Raw genomic sequence first — 20519 nt, 5'->3', positions numbered from 1 at the left:
TCCCCGAGCTCGCCCCCTAACACCTCTGTTCGGTGCTCCCGAGCTCTCCCCCCCTCCGGACTCCTCCCCGAGGTCTGCCCTTCGGCATTCTCTCCAAGGCTCTTTGACGACATGTTTTGGACATCCTAGCTATAGATGAAAACTTTTGTTTGGACTTACTAGAGGTGGATCATTTTGTAAAGAGTGGTAGCAAACTATGACATATGGGTTGTGGAACCGAATATCTCTAGTATGTCTAGCATTTTGGCCAAACTTATTTCATCTTAGCTTTTGTGTTGCCATGAATTGTGTGTAAAATGGCATGACATATTATGATGGCTTTAATATAACTTGTGAGCTTTGGTCCAGTTTATATGTGTTTCATGACCGTGTATTGTTTGAATGTATGACGTGGTTATAGTGTTGATTGTATGGTTAACTTATAAACAATACATGATATTATATGTTAATTTTTTGTATGCATAGCATTGGGCAGTTAGTCGCTATAAATATATATCATCAGACAGTGTGTCGTTATAAGTTTATAAAAGGCGTTAGAAAGTCTGTCGTTATATCTTTTACATAATATTAGATGGTCGGTCATTCAAAGTCAGTCAGTCATTCAAAGTTTATAACAACGCCAGTATCAATGGCAGATATAAGTGTCGCTATAGATTTATAACAACCGACCGTAGGTCGCTGAAATGGCTTATAACGACCCACCGGGCGACGCTAAATCTAGGTTGTGGTATAGTGAAGGCAAGTATGTTGTGATCGCTGCATCACCAACCAATTCTTTAGAGTTGATGAAACTTAATTCGTGAATCAAAAAACCAGCCCAAATAAACATTTGCAAAAACTTCGTTGTGAAGCCCAAGTTGAATCGTTACCTTACTGCCTTTAGTCTTGAACCCAGGAGCATCCTAGGAAAACATCCTTTGTCATAAGTTTTGGCCAGTTATTTTTTCTAATTTTATCCCTATGAACATATCTTTATATCGACCCACCCCTGACCTAAATATGAATACATCTTTGTCGACCCACCCCTGACCTAAATATTTACCCTAGTGCATATGACTCAATCTTCTCGGACCAATGTGTAAGTCGCAACCAAGGAATCGTTACCATCTCTACATGACCGACCACCCTCAACTCCAAACCATCAAGAGCAAGAGCTTCACATGCAATAGTCACCTCAACTTAAGCGCGACAAAACCTAAGGCAAACATAGGATGAAGGAATTAGGATAAAAGATCTAGCCAATGACTCAATGATAGTCATGGAAGATGAAGTGCCATGGGATTGATCTCTCTAAGGTTTATAGACAACATATCAAACCCTATGTGTTTCGATGGACTGTTCATGATCTCTCCACGGACTGTCTATCAGTTAGCGGTCAAACTAAGTTGACTGGTCAACATGGTGAAGTTCATGAGAACACGGTGGACTATCCACCATGTCTTGACGGGCTATCCATGAGGACACATGAGACCCTATAGCATGCAAATATTGTGCTATCCATCTCATACACCTATTGGCCCCACCTGTTAGTTGGAAGAATTCCTCAAACCACTAGCTTTGACACCTACTTCGGCATCATCAACTATGCCTTCGCCAACATATCATCGTGGGGCTTCGCCATTGACTTTGTCAATCAACAACATCACTTTCACCAACATTTTAGCAAGGGGCTTCGCCATCAACTTTGACATCATCGACTATGTCTTCACTAACATTTTGGCAAGGAGCTTCACCAATGAGTTCTAAAAGCATCTAGGCCCTTAGTGGGTTTCAGTGATTAATGATGACATAAAGTTATTGTGACTAACGTGTGTTTTGTTGAGGCAATTTGAGTTAGGTTATTATAATGGGATTGTTTGTACAATCAATGGTTTTCATGCCCCTATCGATGGAAAATGTTTTAGTTTTCAAAGGATGGATGACAAGGTTAAGGACGGACTAGTTCTAAGTGTTGTTTGGCGTTGAGAGACACTTAGAGTAGTTTAGGATCTTGTTTTTCTTTTGGCCATACTATTAAGGGGGGTATGAACTAGTAGCTTGACCTAGGTCAGTCTAATGGTTTAGGTGTGGCGCACACTTGTCAAATTTAGCCCTAGGTAGCTATGAGTTAGCCCAAAGATCAAGTGGAGTCAATCCCATTCAGAAAGGACTTCGAATTGGAAGTGATTTGGGATGTGACAGCAGGACCGAACGCTAAAGGTGCAGTGACCAAACTCTGGCGCACTGAGTCCGGTCAGTGCAAATGCCACATGGATGCTAGCGCAAGGCCAAGACCGAACGTGACCCTTCTACTATAGCCGCCAGGTCTTGGTGTTTATAGATGACCGAACGCTGGTCAGTGAAGTGATCAGACTCTGTGCTAGGGAGTCCGGTCAAGAATAGAGACCATCCAGAGAGCTTCTGCTTTGACTTGACGTGTCCTATTAGGAAGGACCGGACGTCCCCCAGAGTCCGGTTAGTATAACGGTCGTCTGTCAGAGCTGGTGTCATGTAGCCATTCGCTACTGATCGAACGCGTTTTGGTCACTCTGACAGGCAAGTCTAGTCATTACGAAAGTTGCTGAGTTAGACCCCAACAGGTATGTTTTGAAGTCGGGAGTATAAATACTTTTCCTACTCGTCCAATTTAGTTCTCTTGCCCATTTTTTCAGCTGAGAAAACACTTTAGAAGTGCAAGGGAGAGCAAGAGCCTAGTGGGGTGAATGAGATTTGATAATATAAGATTAAGGACCTCATTAGTGCATAGGGAGTAGCAAGTGTGTATCCACCTTTCTCATTAGGCTTGTCATGGTCAAGTGAGAGTTTGTGCTTGTTACTCTTGGTGATCGCCATCACCTAGACGGCTCGGTGGTGATTGGAAACTTGGTGATCATCCGACGGAGCTTGTGGATGACCCAAGTCGTCTTGTGAGCGGTTGTGGGCGATTCACCGTGATGGAGTGTCGAGGAATCAGCCTGTAGAGAGCACTTGATCCTTGCGTGGATCAAGGGGGAGCTACACTCTTGTGCGGGTGCTCCAACAAGGACTAGTGGGGAGTGGTGACTCTTCAATACCTCGGAAAAATATCGTCGTGTTCCTTTCCCTCTTTACTTTGAGCATTTACTTTTGAGCAATTCAATTCATATCTTTACATTCTTAGAATTGCCATGCTAGAGTAGATTGTAACCTAGGGTGCAAAACTTGTGTGGTAGAACAATAGAGAACACATTTAGGCACTAGGGGTGAATTGGGCCAAGTGTAGGGCTTAATTATTACAAGAAATTTTAGATTAGCCCAATTCACCCCTGCTTGGGCATCTTGATCCTTTCAAGTTCCACGTCATCAACAATGCCTTCATCAACATTTCAGCGAGAGGCTTCACCATTGACTTCATCTTCATCGACAATGTGTTCGCCAATGTCTCAGCGAGGGCTTCGACTTTGACCTTGACATCATTGGCTAAGCCTTCTTCAACATTTTGGCAAGGGGCTTTGCCATCAGCTTTGACGTAACTAACACTACCTTCTCCACCAATTTAGAGTGGGGGAACCGCCATTGTCATCTTTGACTTTGGCTTCACCAACATTTTAGAGCAGAGGGATGGCCATCATCATCATTGACTTCATCTTTGCCATTAGTTTGGAGCGGTGAGGTCGCTATCGACATCTTCAATTTTGACTTCGCCGTCAATTGGAGCAAGAGATCTCCATCTTCGACATTTGTGACATCAACATGCCTACGTTGTTTACTTCAAGCATGGGAAAGAATTTCTCACAAGCGCCAGCCAAGTGGGGCTAATGAGGAGCGCATTGGACAAGCAATTCACCAGAAGATGAAAGCCTTGCCTGGCACCCATGAGTGAAAGCTTAAAGATGTGTCGTAATCACCTACAACTACCTCACCTACATCGACTACTACGCCTACTTTGACTACATCAATGGCTCAATGAAAGGTCCTAAATGGCTAGAGGGGGTGAATAGCCTAACTAAAAATTCTACAAATCACTAGAGCAAAGTGTTAGACACAAATAAGGCGATAAGAAATTTTGCTCTAGCTCTACAAAAGTGCTACGCAAGCCACCTACCAATTCTAGTTGCTAGGATCTCTATATGTATGGCACACAATCAACTAGGCTGTCTTCTATTGCTACCACTAGTGAGCTAGCTAGATAACTAGATACAACTAAAATCAACTAAGCTACTCAACTAGTCCACTAGATACACTAGGCAAGAACTAACAAGCTCTACACAAGATATATGAAAGTAATGCACAAGGGAAGTAGTTGTGGCAGAACCACCTAATCTAATGCCTCCTAGGAGTACTTGTCTTCCATTAGACGCTAAGCACCCAAGGGAGGACACCAAAATACATGGTTTCGTCGAGCACACCTCAAGGGAGAACCCGAAAATCTACATTTTTCCATCAGGATCACAAATGAGAGAATAAAGCTTACATCATTATTAACCATTTCTTACATCACTTTTTATGTAACATCAGAGTACAATATTTATTGTTTATAATAGTGGAATATGATCATGTTATCAGAGTTATGAACAATTTAATTTAACAGCGGAATATAAACATGTGAACAGAGTTACAGCAGAAATAAACACCTATTCATGACATGATGAAGCATTGATATATAAATTATGATAACAGATTATAAAAATTCCATTTATAAAAACATTTAGTGAGAGTTATAAATAAAGACTATGATCGTAGCATAAAGGAATCCTCTCTGAGCCCACCAGGAGGAATCCACACACAAGGATCAGCTCTAGCTTCCACCTGTCACCTACAACAGGGGGGAAATAAAACCCTGAGTACTCAATTGTACTTAGCAAGACTTACCCGATAGAAGGAAAGAAAAGACTCCAAAGATATACAAGGTTATCTGGCTTGTGGGTTTATTGCATCTGCTGGAAGCAGTACTAAGCGTGCGTCCTTATATTCAATTTTATTAGCAGTCATCATTAATTCATTATCTAACCATTCTATGTAAGCACATGTGCGACTTTCAAGCAGGTGGTAAGCAATCATAGTCATTTTACCATCTTTCATCTTCCAGTTCTTACTATATTGCTAGACTGTAGACAAGCCATACTGGAACATCGACGATTAGCGAATCAATGTGTCTAGCTAGGTACCCCGAAACACATGCCCGCTTGTACCTAGGCACAAGCAGAACCAACCCGCCACTCTCCTGTCATGGGGTCCAGGTCCCCATCCAAACTTGGACTCTAAGCCCCTGCTCTTAAGTCCCGGACTCAGAGCGGTGCTTGGACCTCCACCCAAAAACCACACTAAAAGTCGGTCCGGAAAGAGTCAGAACCCATGACAAGAGAGCAACAAGCCTTCTCTACGCCCATACACAAGTATGTGTTCAGGATAATAAGTCTGTGACCTACCGAGAACCCAATACAACAGTCGGTCCTTAACTGACACAGACAGGGAAAACAGTGTAACCAAGCTATGCCCCGTTGGTCGTAGGACACAACCTCTTACACCTACCAATACCCAAACCATATCCCTGCCCGATCTCCATCTATCATTCATATATATATATATATATATATATTCCAAGTGATAATAATATAGTAACAACAATAATATGTATCATATCTCTCGCGAGTGACAGACAATCACTTGGCTTTTATCGGAGTCCTATAGCATAGCAATCTAAACAATCCTGTCATACTAGCAAGACTCATAGGATAAAGATATATATATGCAAGTGGGTTTCATTCAACTTCTTAAAACTTAATGCACAAATATAACTTAAACTGCAGAAAAATAGGGGTTATGCACCAGGGCTTGCCTGGGTAAGATATATACTAAAAAGTTAGTATCTACATCTTAAGATCATCCACCATCATCTGAATAGAAAGCCCATTACATTATCTCCTGGAGAGAATACCATTACACCATCTTCAGATTCCCAGTCATCCTTCAATTGATCTGTTGATCTATCATCGTACCTATATGATATGCATTGATGCAAATGATGCAATAAATAATTAACAAGGCAACAACAACTCTTAAACTAGAGTACATACTACGAACTAACAAGCTAGCTCTAATGACTAACGTACTAGTCTACACATCAACATTGTCGAGAAAGGTGTTATCTCCCAACAAGTGTTTTAGTTATAAAATTCCAAGGTGTTTCTCTATTCTATTCTATCGATTTAATCTTTATTTAAAATAGGGCATCATTATCTATCTAGCAATCTAATTATTCTAGAACTACAAAAAATTACAGTGAGCAGCTAATAATATTAGGAATTTATTGTAAAATTTTTAGAGTCAACACCATCACCATTTTCTCACAAAAATTCATACGAGCTTAGGTCTTATTAAAACTAAGCAATTTAAATTAATTATGGCAACCCTAAAAATAGCACCAACTAGATGAACCAATTACGCTATTAGATAGATCATGATTTTGGGAACTCAACGAAATTTGTTCCACAATTTTTGGGCTCCTAAACAATTTTATATTTAAATAACAAAATCAGCTCAGAATTTATTTTAGGAAATCTTCGCTAATTTATTGGAAAAAGAAAAGAGCACCATGGCCCACTCAGCCCACGGCGAGCGCGGCCTTAGCATGGCCCATGACCTACGAGCCGACACGGCCCGTAGGCGTGCGCACGGCCCAGCAACGGCGGTAACGGGCGTAGCAGCCCAGGCGGTAGGTAGGTCGCAGCCCAGCAACTAGAAACGGCTGGCCCACGCGCGGATGAGCCCAGGCGTGGTGGCAAACTTGCATAAAGGCCCCTAAACTTTTTCTGAATTAACTAAGCCACTATTTGTAAATCTACGAGTCTAGCATCTTTGCAAAGTGAACATAGTAAAAAGTGCTATTTATGCTTGAGTCCCTTTTCTACCTTGAAGCAGAGCACGCAAAGGGGAGCCGTCACCGGCGGCCGATTCGACACGGGAAAGGCACGACGATGATGGAGGACCGGTCGTGGGGTGCGCGGGATCGACCTGCATCCAAGGGTGCCAATCAGCACGAGAGGAGGCGGCCCACAGCTGTGGGGAGATGTGCGGCTTGGCGACCGAGCACAGCACGGCAGCCACACACGGATGATGGCAGGGGTGCTGTAGGGCAATACGGGCTTAGGCGGGGCGCGATGGCCGGTGAAGGTCGATGGAGAGATGCGCGAGTTCCGCAGCGGAACTCGCGGTGATGGCGCGCAACCAGGGACATCACGGCGGGTAGAGCGTGGTGGGGAAACCGTCACTAGCGGGCCTCTGGCCGGGGCGGGTCATGGAGGCGGAGCCCCACGGCGGCATCGGCAGCAGGGGTGGCCCAGCGTGAACGATGGCGGAGGAGACGCTTGGGAGGGGCAGTGGCGTGGAGCAGCAGGTCCAGCACGGGGCCGAGGGGTGCGCGCTCGCGCGCGGTGGTGCAGCCACGACGGGGCGTGGTGGTGTAGGAACATGAGAGGGCAGCGCTGTGGGACTAGCGCGCGCTCACGCGAGGGGGGGGGGGGGGGGAAGAGCCAGTGATGGGCGACCCAGCATAGGAGGCAAGCAGAGAGAGACCGAGAGACCGAGTGAGCGAGGAGGTGAGCAGGAGCTGGAGTGCCTCTTCCCCCGGCAGCCAAAAAAGAAAGAGAGAGGAAGCAGCACAAGACTCGGCCTCCACCTGATCATGAACACAGGGGCAGTGCAGCAGCAGCAAGGACGGAACATGTTCCACGTAGTATGGCACGACACATGGTGCCCCTTCACACGGCCTATGCATGAAGCAGCAGCGGCACGGCTCCTCCTCAATAACACGCACCAGAGCACGGACGCGAGGGAGCACGCTACAGCCTAACACATGGGTGTCGCGTGGCTCTGCTAGCTGCGCGCTTGCGCGAGAGATGACGCAACATGGATGTGAACAGCGACACTATGTCGGCAACTTAAAAAGATCTAAATCCTATTGACTTCAACCCATAAACATTTTACGCGATAGCTCACACTCCATACCAAGCCATGGAACAAAACATTAGGTGTTATGTTATTATTTTGCGCAACACAAAGCACCACAACAACACTTTTAAATATAATTTCAGATTTCTACCGTGGACGCGAGGAACTGGTTTTTAAATTTTTAAATTTGATTTTTGAGCTGGCAAAAACCCTAGTCAACAACATTTGTTTTTCAAAACCCAAGTTGCGTTTTTATCTACTCGACTTGTACTTCAATTTTTATTAAAATCTCAAACATAGTTCTATATCATTATTGCAAATCACTTTTTAAGTCAACTATTAACTTATCCATATAACTAGGGATTATGTTTTTCATTATCGCATTTGATTAAACTAACTCACTATACTTATAGATCTATTTCTCAGGCCGTAATCTCTGTGCTAAGTGAGCTCGTAACACCAGAGGTATTACAGTAGTGAGGTATACCGAACTGAGCAAGAGACAAATCAATCACAACAATACCAATTGATGACACGATGATTTATCCCATGGTTCGGTTGCTTGCCAGCAACTTAGTCCATGTTGTGACAACACACTCACTTGGTGGCTCAGGCGCTAATAAGCTTTACACGCCTAACCCTACACAAGGGCACCGTAAGAACCAACATAAGGTGAGGGTACACAAGTGTAGGGTCGAGATGATAAACTAGAGGGTGGTGAATAGTCCTTTCTAAAAATTAATCACACTGACTTACCGAAACAAATGCAGAATTAAAACTATCGATCTAGCCCAGACTACACCCCTCTATCTAAGTTCATAAGCACCTTATAAAGATCCTAATTAGGTAATAAAGGTGTCGGGCTAGCAACACTAAGTTCCTCATGAGCCAATTTTAGCTCCTCATGTGAACAAGTAGTGACATAAAGTAGATGCTTTTGTTGTTTACATGTGTTCTTTAGAAATGAGTTTTCACTTTCCAATTTACTTGTTTTAGCCATCTCATTTTCTAAATCTATGTTCATGCTAGCAAGTCTACTAACAAGCTCATCATATGAATCATGATCAATTACATTGCAACTTGATATCTTAGTGTCACCTTGTGACATGAAGCAATGTGGCGATGTAGGAGAGCTTGTAGTAGCAATGTCATCTAGGCATGATCCATCATCATCACCATCAAGTGTGCATGGAGTAGCATCACTTGAGGCATCATCATCATCAATCTTGTCAAGTGAACTAGACGTATGATCATCATCATCACTTGACCATGAGGTAGAGCAATCTTCCACAATCACCAAATTATGGTTAAGATCAACACACTCATGCACCTCTTCCTTGGGCTCCTCCTTCTTGAACTTGCCAACATCCCATGTGGAGGAATCACCGAAGTTGTTCTTGATTGATTCCCATATTTCACGAGCGATTCCCACATAGTTTATCCTTTTTATTAAATCAAAGCTAAAAGCATCCATTAGATAACAACAAGCATGTGCATCAAGTTTATAGAGAACTCTTTGAGCTTTGGTGAGATTTCTATGGTCCAAGACATGAGTGAGACCACTAGTGAAAATCCACCAAAACTAAGGTCCCTTTGTACGAAAATGATCAAGAATGTGATTTTTCCAAAGTGAAAAGTTTGTGCCATCAAAAAAGTGTCTCACAAACATCTAGCCCACTAGACGCCATCCTTTTAGGTTAGTGAAGACCATCAAATGAGTGACCAAGCTCTGATACCACGTGTAGGGTCGAGATGGCGGACTAGAGGGGGGGGTGAATAGTCATTTCTAAAATTAATCACGCCGGTTTACCGAAACAAATGCAAAATTAAAACTATCAGCCTAGCCAAGACTACACCCCTCTATCTAAGTTCACAAGCACCTTATAAAGATCCTAATTAGGCAACAAAGGTGTTGAGCTAGCTAGAGCTCTCCTAACCAATTCTAGAAGTAAGGTCACATAAACCTATGCAACTAGTACTTCAAGCAAACTAGGGAGCACTTACACAAACTAGTTAGCCAAAGCACAAAGCCACCTAAGCTCACTAGCAATGCTCAATAACAAGGATACACAAGCCAAATTAGAGAGCGCAAATTACTTAGCAACACAAACTAAGCAATGTGACTAACAAAGTTACTAAAACCAAATTAGCCATGCAAGGGAGCTACTTCTATGCTACACAAGCAAGAAGGTAACTAGCAAGCTACACAAGCAAACTAATTACATGAGTAACTACACAAGCATAATGTATCAAATGTAAATACAAGCTTGTGTTGCGTGGAATGCAAACCACCGAGAAGATGATGAAGACAATGTTGACACGGTGATTTTCTCTCAAGGTTCACTTGGTTGCCACCAAGCTACGTCCCCGTTATGTTGACCGCTCACTTGGTGGTTCAGCAGCTAATTGGCATCACCCGCCAAGCCCGCACATCGAGCGCCGCAAGAACCTACCCCAAAAGTGAGGGTAGCTCAATGACACACTCAATTAGAGTTGCTCTTCATGATCCCTGTGGGGTGAGCACAATCCCCCTCACAAATCCTCCTTCGAAGCACCGCACAATCTTCTCGCATGCTTCAACAGAGTCGCAAGCCACCAAGACGTCTAGGAGGTGGCAACCTCCAAGAGTAACAAGCACCACCGGCTTGCAACATGATCATCTAGTGCCACTCAATGCAACCTCACAATGCAATCACACTAGAATTGCTCACTCACTTAATTAGATGAACACTATCAAGCTCAAGTGAGTTAGAGGGCTCCCAAGCACACCTACACAAGCCACCAAGGCTCAAGGGTGCTCAGCTACCGGCCAAAGGCCGGCCAACACTTCTATTGGGGCTAAACTAGCCATTACCCCTTCACTGGAGGCAACTCAAGGTGACCAGACGCGCCTCTACATAATGACCGAACATAGCATAGTGGAGTCTAGTCACCATGATGCTGCCACGTGTTGCCTAGATTCAATGTCACGTGTCGATCTCCAATGGTTGGCTCCTGTACCCCGCACGGTTAGTAGCGGCCGAACGCACCAATCCTATCTCTCGCGAGTGACAGGCAATCACTCGGCTTTTATCGGAGTCCTGTAGCATAGCAATCTAAACAATCCTGTCATACTAGCAAGACTCATAGGATAAAGATATATATGCAAGTGGGTTTCATTCAACTCCTTAAAACTTAATGCACAAATATAACTTAAACTGTAAAAAATAGGGGTTATGCACCGGGGCTTGCCTGGGTAAGATATATACTAAAAAGTTAGTATCTGCATCTCAAGATCATCCACCATCATCTGAATAGAAAGCCCATTACATCATCTCCTGAAGAGAATACCATTACACCATCTTTAGATTCCTAGTCATCCTTCAATTGATCCGTTGATCCATCATCGTACCTATATGATATGCATTGATGCAAATGATGCAACAAATAATTAACAAGGCAACAACAACTCTTAAAACAGAGTACATACTACGAACTAACAAGCTAGCTCTAATGACTAACGTACTAGTCTACACATCAACATTGTCGAGAAAGGTGTCGTCTCCCAACAAGTGTTTTAGTTATAAAATTCCAAGGTGTTTCTCTATTCTATTCTATCGATTTAATCTTTATTCAAAATAGGGCATCATTATCTATCTAGCAATCTAATTATTCTAGAACTATAAAAATTATAGTGAGCAGCTAATAATATTAGAAATTTATTGTAAAATTTTTAGAGTCAACACCATCACCATTTTCTCACAAAAATTCATACGAGCTTAGGTCTTATTAAAACTAAGCAATTTAAATTAATTATGGCAACCCTAAAAATAGCACCAACTAGATGAACCAATTACGCTATTAGATAGATCATGATTTTGGGAACTCAACGAAATTTGTTCCACAATTTTTGGGCTCCTAAACGATTTTATATTTAAATAACAAAATCAGCTCAGAATTTATTTTAGGAAATCTTCGCTAATTTATTGGAAAAAGAAAAGAGCACCACGGCCCACTCGGCCCACGGCGAGTGCGACCATAGTGTGGCCCATGACCTGTGAGCTGACACGGCCCGTAGGCGTGCACGTGGCCCAGTGACGGCGGTAACTGGCGTAGCGGCCCAGGCGGTAGGTAGGCCGCAGCTGTGGCAGAACCTCCTAAGTTATTGGGCCCACATGCACCTGTCACTGTCCGACGACCATTGACATTCATGCATATGTTTCCATTAACTTAAAAAGACTGTCGGGTGTCCTCGGGGAACCCCGAATCATCCACGATTTCCGAGCAGGATCACGTTATGGAGTCATTGCAGTATTACAACATTTATTCAAATATCAAAACCAGAGTGAAATCAGCGGAAGTCTTATGATAACATAGTTTACAAACCAGTTGTTTCAAAGCTTACAAACTAAGTTCGATAATTATTATAAACCATAGTAGTAGTGGAGTGGCATAATTAATATAGACATATCACACAAAATAAACATCCTGCCCAAGGATCACACATTTAATTCTCATCGTCAGAACGAACAATAGTCATGCAGCACGATCCAAAACAGATCTGCTCATGAGGCTCACCTGCAACAAGGGGTCAACGAACCCTGAGTACAAAGGTACTCAACAAGACTTATCCGAAATCTTAACTGATAAACTCAGTAATACAGGCTCAAGGATTCAAGGTATAGCTTTAACAATGATCAAAGTTCTTTTGCGTAAAAGCTCTTTTAACAACATTCTTTATATAGAAAACTTCTCGAGAATTATATACAAAGCTGACATGATCCGCACTGAGATCATGAAACTTCATATCCAACATCTTCACAAGCCTTAGTCAAGTTCTGGTTATTAATTCTACGATGATGAACAGTGAGTTGAGTCTCCATAACCGAGGAGCAACGACGATTCGAACCGATTAAAACCCAGCTGGGGATTCCAGACCACACGACATATGCAGGTCCCCGACCTACATATACCAACCTACCCTCGGATCCTCTAAAACAAAAATAGGTCCGCGCCACCCAAGAACACAGTACTCCACCATTCCAGCCCATGGCCACGTGGGTACACGCTATTCTTGCCATCTCTCCACTCCTAGTGCGCGAGTAGCCATTCTCGTAATAGAATTACCAAGTTCAGGCTTACCGGAGTATGTGGTTAGTACTACAAATTCTCACCTCATGCAATTCAACAACGGACGTGCCTTAATCGACACAGGCGGAAAGAACCCGCTCACAAGGCCTCCATGTCTTGTGGCTCACACTCACCGAGTCCGCCCGGTCTAGATTTATTACTCCACATTCCCATATCACATGTTAACATAGTTAACCAGTGTTCCAGTTGTAACTTGCAGGTGGCAGGTAGTTACCCGACCTTCATCGTTCTACGCATGGCTAAGCAAAACTAGGCATATACGAGTTTAAAACTGGTAATATGGTAAATATGGAATAGCAAGGGTGGTAATGCAACAATTAGGCTTTTACTTAACTCCTAATCACTTAATGCAGTAACAGAAAGCAAAAGCAAAATTAATTTATAAAACACAAGGTAGGGTTGTATGCATCCGGGGCTTGCCTTCGTTGACGGAAAAGTCCGATTCCTGCGACGTTACACAAGTATTTGACCCGACCTCAACAGACGGATTAACCTCTTCAACAGCTTGATTAACTACCACGTTTTCACCTTCGTTCACTATACGTAATAACAATGCCATGTTTAATATGATGCAGAATTCGAAACATGATGCTCGATGAGGGATGAAAAATTAATAATTTGAATACAACTTTCCTTCGCGGTACCGTTGCAAGTCAAACAAACTAATTCTTTTTCGTAAACACATACATCAACTGCCAAGGATCATTAACAACAAATGACCCAAGGTCATCACTCAATCCAAAATTTCAAACAAAACCTAAATTACTAAAGGTTACTATTTGCTTTTATGAATTAATTATTTAATTCAAAATTATGAAATAAATCAACTTATTTTAATTGAGCCCAAAATTTTAGTACATGTTCATTACATGTTAACTAAGTGTCAAAACAAATTTCATAATTTTTGGATAAATAAATAAGCCTAGAAAAATCCTGGAAATCCATTTATGAATAAATTGAGCAATTTTTATCACATTTAAAACTTACTGAAAAACACTATTTCATATTTTTCTTAAATACTATACATCTCAGAGAAGTCACACAAAAATTTTCATAATTTTTGGAGCTCTAAATAAATCTACACAAAAATAACAAAAACAGACACTATTCATTCAAATCTGAAAATAGAAAAATCCATTTGAACGCTGAGTCACTGACATCGGACCCCACCTGTCATCTTCTACCTCCCGCGTGTTGACTACGACGACGACGGCGCTGACCGGCGCAAACTCACCGACGGTGAGCCCAAAGGCGACGGTCAAGGTACCAAAATGACCACATCATCACGGCGCATCGACTGAAGGCACTAGCTAGACGAATTACTACGAGTTACGAGCTTGGCGTCGGCCATGGCGGATGCGGTGGCTCGGCGATGTTACGCCGGCGAAATGAAGCCGAAAACGGGGAAACAGAGGGCATGGGAAGGTCCAGTAGCTCACCACGAACACGTTCAAGCAAGAATTAAGGCCGGAGAAGTAACGTAGACACGGGTCGACGTGAACAGCAACGGCGGCGGAGCACGGATCGTCGGTGACGGTGTGCCGGCGACTGCAGTGGATAAAACGGCCAAACAATAGTGAAATGAGCACTACGGCATCGAGACGAAGCTAAAGGGGCATCAATCAAGGGCAATGGCTCACCGATGGACTCTGGCCACGAAGATGCGCATGCGACGGTGAGGTTACCGGCCGCGAGGAAGAAGGCGATGAAACTCGAGTTCCCGGTGAAGACAAGCCAAATTGGTGGGTCAGATGGACGCGCAAGGTTTAGGCGGAGCTGGGACTAGCTTAACAGCGACGGTGGAGCACGACAACGATGGCACGGGCTCGCCGGAGATGGAGCAGCGGCGACGGGAAAAACAGAGAGCGAAGAAAGAAGAACGACGGCGGCTCCAGAGCTTTATAGGGCAGCCAAGGAAGCGCAAGGAAGCCACGACGCAGCCTTCAGCGCGCCAACGCGACGCCCAGACGGCCACACGCGCGACTGGAAGCAAGCCGAAGATCGCCGCCAGTGTAGCCTGAGCGGTGAGTACTGTTCACAGAAATTACAAGTTTGCCATTCGCCAAATTTCACAAATTACTCTCAAATTTTCATAACAACTAAAAAATATCCAAAAATAAAAGTTGTTCAAAATCAAAAGTTCTACAACTTTGCTTTTATAACCATCTCCTAATACGGTCTAGATTTTGAAATGAACTTTTGAATTTGAATAGGGAAATTTACCGAATTACGCCTTTTTGATTTACTCAAAAATTTTCTAAACAACTTGAAAAACTCCAAAAACAAACTTTGTATAACTTGCCAAGCTCTACACTTTTTCTTTTGGGCTCAACCCCAAAATATGCTTAGATTTTGAAATGGATTTTCAGGGTAGGGTTTAAATGTTGAAAAGCGGGATTTTCTGGAAAAATTCCAAATCCAAACAAACATTGAACTTAAGTCAAACAATACATTGCAACACATACCACATAAATATAAACTTGTTTTAGTAAATGCACATCAAAGTTTTCACCAAATGCCAAATGCTTTGCAATGCATATGATGACATGCCAGATTTTAACATTTAAACACCCGAGGTGTTACAGCAACCCAGCAACTAGAAATGGCTGGCCCACGCGCGGACGAGCCCAGGCATGGTGGAAAACTTGCATAAAGGCCCCTAAACTTTTTCTGAATTAACTAAGCCGCTATTTGTAAATCTACGAGTCTAGCATTTTTGCAAAGTGAACATAGTAAAAAGTGCTATTTACGCTTGAGTCCCTTTTCTACCTTGAAACAGAGCACGCAAAGGGGAGCCGTCACCGGTGACCGATTCGACACGGGAAAGGCACGATGATGACAGAGGACCGGCCGTGGGGTGCGCGGGACCGACCCGCATCCAAGGGTGCCAATCAGCACGAGAGGAGGCGGCCCACAACTGTGGGGAGATGTGCGGCTTGGCGACCGAGCACAGCATGGCAGCCACGCACGGATGATGGTAGGGGTGCTGTAGGGCAATGCGGGCTCAGGCGGGGCGCGATGGCCAGTGAAGGTCGATGGAGAGATGCGTGAGCTCCGCAGCGGAACTCACAGTGATGGTGCGCAACTAGGGACATCGCGGCGGGTAGAGCGTGGTGGGGAAACCATCACCAGCGAGCCTCTGGCCAGGGTGGGTCATGGAGGCGGAGCCCCACGGCGGCATCGGCAGCAGGGGTGGCTCGGCGTGAATGATGGCGGAGGAGACGCTTGGGAGGGGCAGTGGCATGGAGCAGTAGGTCCAGCGCGGGGCCGAGGGGCGCGCGCTCGCGCGCGGTGGTGCGCTGCGGTGTAGGAACATGAGAGGGCAGCGCTGTGGGACTAGCGCGCGCTCACGCGAGGGGGGGGGGGGGAGAGCTGGCGATGGGCGACCCGGCATAGGAGGCAAGCAGAGAGAGACCGAGAGAGCGAGCGAGCAGGAGCTGGAGCACCTCTTCCCCCGGCAACCAAAAAAGAAAGAGAGAGGAAGCAGCGCAAGACTCGGCCTCCACCTGATCATGAACATAGGGGCAGTGTGGCAATAGCAAGGACGGAACATGTTCCATGCAGTATGGCATAACACATGGTGCCCCTTCACATGGCCTGTGCATGAAGCAGCAGGGACACGGCTCCTCCTCAATAACGCGCACCAGAGCACGGACGCGAGGGAGCACGCTGCAGCCTAACACATGGGTGTCGCGTGGCTCTGCTAGCTGCGCACTTGCACGAGAGATGACACAACGTGGATGTGAACAGCGACACTGTCGGCAACTTAAAAAGATCTAAATCCTATTGACTTCAACCCATAAACATTTTACGCGATAGCTCATACTCCATACCAAGCCATGGAACAAAACATTAGGTGTTATGTTATTATTTTGCGCAACACAAATCACCACAACAATACTTTTAAATATAATTTCAGATTTCTACCGTGGACGTGAGGAACTGGTTTTTAAATTTTTAAATTTGATTTTTGAGCTGGCAAAAACCCTAGTCAACATTTGTTTTTCAAAACCCAAGTTGCGTTTTTATCTACTCGACTTGTACTTCAATTTTTATTAAAATCTCAAACATAGTTCTATATCATTATTGCTTTATAAAAATCACTTTTTAAGTCAACTATTAACTTATCCATATAACTAGGGATTAGGTTTTTCATTATCGCATTTGATTAAACTAACTCACTATAGTTATAGATCTATTTCTCAGGCCGTATTCTCTGTGCTAAGTGAGCTCGTAACACCAGAGGTATTACAGTAGTGAGGTATACCGAACCGAGCAAGAGACAAATCAATCACAACAATACCAATTGATGACACGATGATTTATCCCATGGTTCAGTTGCTTGCCCGCAACTTAGTCCATGTTGTGACAACACACTCACTTGGTGGCTCAGGCGCTAATAAGCTTTACACACCTAACCCTACACAAGGGCACCATAAGAACCAACATAAGGTGAGGGTACACAAGTGTAGGGTCGAGATGGTAAACTAGAGGGTGGTGAATAGTCCTTTCTAAAATTAATCGCACCGACTTACCGAAACAAATGTGGAATTAAAACTATCGATCTAGCCAAGACTACACCCCTCTATCTAAGTTCATAAGCACCTTATAAAGATCCTAATTAGGTATCAAAGGTGTCGGGCTAGCTGGAACTCACCTAACCAATTCTAAAAGTAGGGCCACACAAACCTATGCAACTAGTACTTCAAGCAAACCAGGGAGCACTTACACAAACTAGTAAGCAAAAGCACAAAGCCACCTAAGCTCACTAGCAATGCTCAATAACAAGGCCACTTTTGTCACCATAGTTTCTTTGAGTTTTCAACATGTGCTCAAAGGTGACTTTTGAGTTGTAGCACCTTTCTAACTTGTTGCTCAATTTCTTCACTTCATTCTTGAGTTCATTGTTCTCCTTCAAAAGGTTAGTCTCACAAGACATAGAAGTAGAACAAGTATCCATATGTGAAGAGCATGGCATTTCTAATAAATCATCACAAGAGGTGGATACATGCTTCTTCCCTACATCACAAGGGTTAGCAACAACATGTGATTGGTCAATTGACCCATGTGATGAGCTCTCACTAGTTTTAGATTTTCCATTTGAAAACACTTTAGTGAGAAAAGTAATGTCTTGTACCAAGTTATCATGAGCAACACTAAGTTCCTCATGAGCCAATTTTAGCTCCTCATGTGAACAAGTAGTGACATAAAGTAGATGCTTTTGTTGTTTACATGTGTTCTTTAGAAATGAGTTTTCACTTTCCAATTTACTTGTTTTAGCCATCTCATTTTCTAAAGCTATGTTCATGCTAGCAAGTTTACTAACAAGCTCATCATATGAATCATGATCAATTACATTGCAACTTGATATCTTAGTGTCACCTTGTGACATGAAGCAATGTGGTGATGTAGGAGAGCTTGTAGTAGCAATGTCATCCGGGCATGATCCATCATCATCACCATCAAGTGTGCATGGAGTAGCATCAACATTGGCATCACTTGAGGCATCATCATCATCAATCTTGTCAAGTGAACTAGACGTATGATCATCATCATCACTTGACCATGAGGTAGAGCAATCTTCCATAATCACCAAATTGTGGTCAAGATCAACACACTCATGCACCTCTTCCTTGGGCTCCTCCTTCTTGAACTTGCCAACATCCCATGTGGAGGAATCACCGAAGTTGTTCTTGATTGATTCCCATATTTCACGAGCGATTCCCACATAGTTTATCCTTTTTATTAAATCAAAGCTCAAAGCATCCATTAGATAACAACAAGCATGTGCATCAAGTTTATAGAGAACTCTTTGAGCTTTGGTGAGATTTCTATGGTCCAAGACATGAGTGAGACCACTAGTGACAATCTACCAAAACTAAGGTCCCTTTGTACGAAAATGATTAAGAACGTGATTTTTCCAAAGTGCAAAGTTTGTGCCATAAAAAAAGTGTCTCACAAACATCTAGCCCACTAGATGCCATCCTTTCAGGTCAGTAAAGACCTCAAATGAGTGACCAAGCTCTGATACCACGTGTAGGGTTGAGATGACGGACTAGAGGGGGGTGAATAGTCTTTTCTAAAATTAATCACGCCGGTTTACCGAAACAAATGCAAAATTAAAACTATCGGCCTAGCCAAGACTACACCCCTCTATCTAAGTTCACAAGCACCTTATAAAGATCCTAATTAGGCAACAAAGGTGTCGGGCTAGCTAGAGCTCTCCTAACCAATTCTAGAAGCAAGGTCACATAAACCTATGCAACTAGTACTTCAAGCAAACCGGGGAGCACTTACACAAACTAGTTAGCCAAAGCACAAAGCCACCTAAGCTCACTAGCAATGCTCAATAACAAGGCTACATAAGCCAAATTAGAGAGCACAAATTACTTAGCAACACAAACTAAGCAATATGACTAACAAAGTTACTAAAACAAAATTAGCCACGCAAGGGAGCTACTTCTATGCTACACAAGCAAGAAGGTAACTAGCAAGCTACACAAGCAAACTAATTACATGAGTAACTACATAAGCATTATGTATCAAATGTAAATACAAGCTTGTGTTGCGCGGAATGCAAACCACCGAGAAGATGATGAAGACAATGTTGACACGATGATTTTCTCTCGACGTTCACTTGGTTGCCACCAAGCTACGTCCCCGTTATGTTGACCGCTCACTTGGTGGTTCGGCAGCTAATTGGCATCACCCGCCAAGCCCTCACGTCGGGCACCACAAGAACCTACCCTGAAAGTGAGGGTAGCTCAATGACACACTCAATTAGAGTTGCTCTTCGTGATCCCTATGGGGTGAGCACAATCCCCCTCACAAATCCTCCTTCGAAGCACCGCACAATCTTCTCGCATGCTTCAACAGAGTCGCAAGCCACCAAGACATCTAGGAGGTGGCAACCTCCAAGAGTAACAAGCACCACCGGCTTGTAACATGATCACCTAGTGCCACTCGATGCAACCTCACAATGCAATCGCACTAGAATTGCTCACTCACTAGATCGGATGAACACTATCAAGCTCAAGTGAGTTAGAGAGCTCCCAAGCACACCTACACAAGCCACCAAGGCTCAAGGGTGCTCAGCTACCGGCCAAAGGCCGGCCAACACTTCTATTTATAGCACCATGGGCTAAACTAGCCGTTACCCCTTCACTGAAGGCAACTCAAGGTGACCAGACGTGCCTCTACATAATGACCAAACATAGCATAGTGGAGTCCAGTCACCATGATGCTGCCATGTGTTGCCTGGATTCAATGTCACGTGTCGATCTCCAATGGTTGGCTCCTTTACCCCGCACAGTTAGTAGCGGCCGGACACACCATGATGTAGACTAGGCCCGATCTTCCAAAAGGTATGATAGCATCGATTGGTGGAGACTCGACGTTCATGATCTAGGCTTCGAACCAATACTGATTCGGACCCCCGCAACTATTACACCACTGCTCCATTGGTTATCAACCACACGAAT

The sequence above is a fragment of the Miscanthus floridulus genome, chromosome 1 (genome assembly GCF_019320115.1).
Source record: "Miscanthus floridulus cultivar M001 chromosome 1, ASM1932011v1, whole genome shotgun sequence".
In the NCBI taxonomy this organism is placed as follows: Eukaryota; Viridiplantae; Streptophyta; class Magnoliopsida; order Poales; family Poaceae; genus Miscanthus; species Miscanthus floridulus.
Note: the sequence above shows the minus strand (reverse complement) of the source record.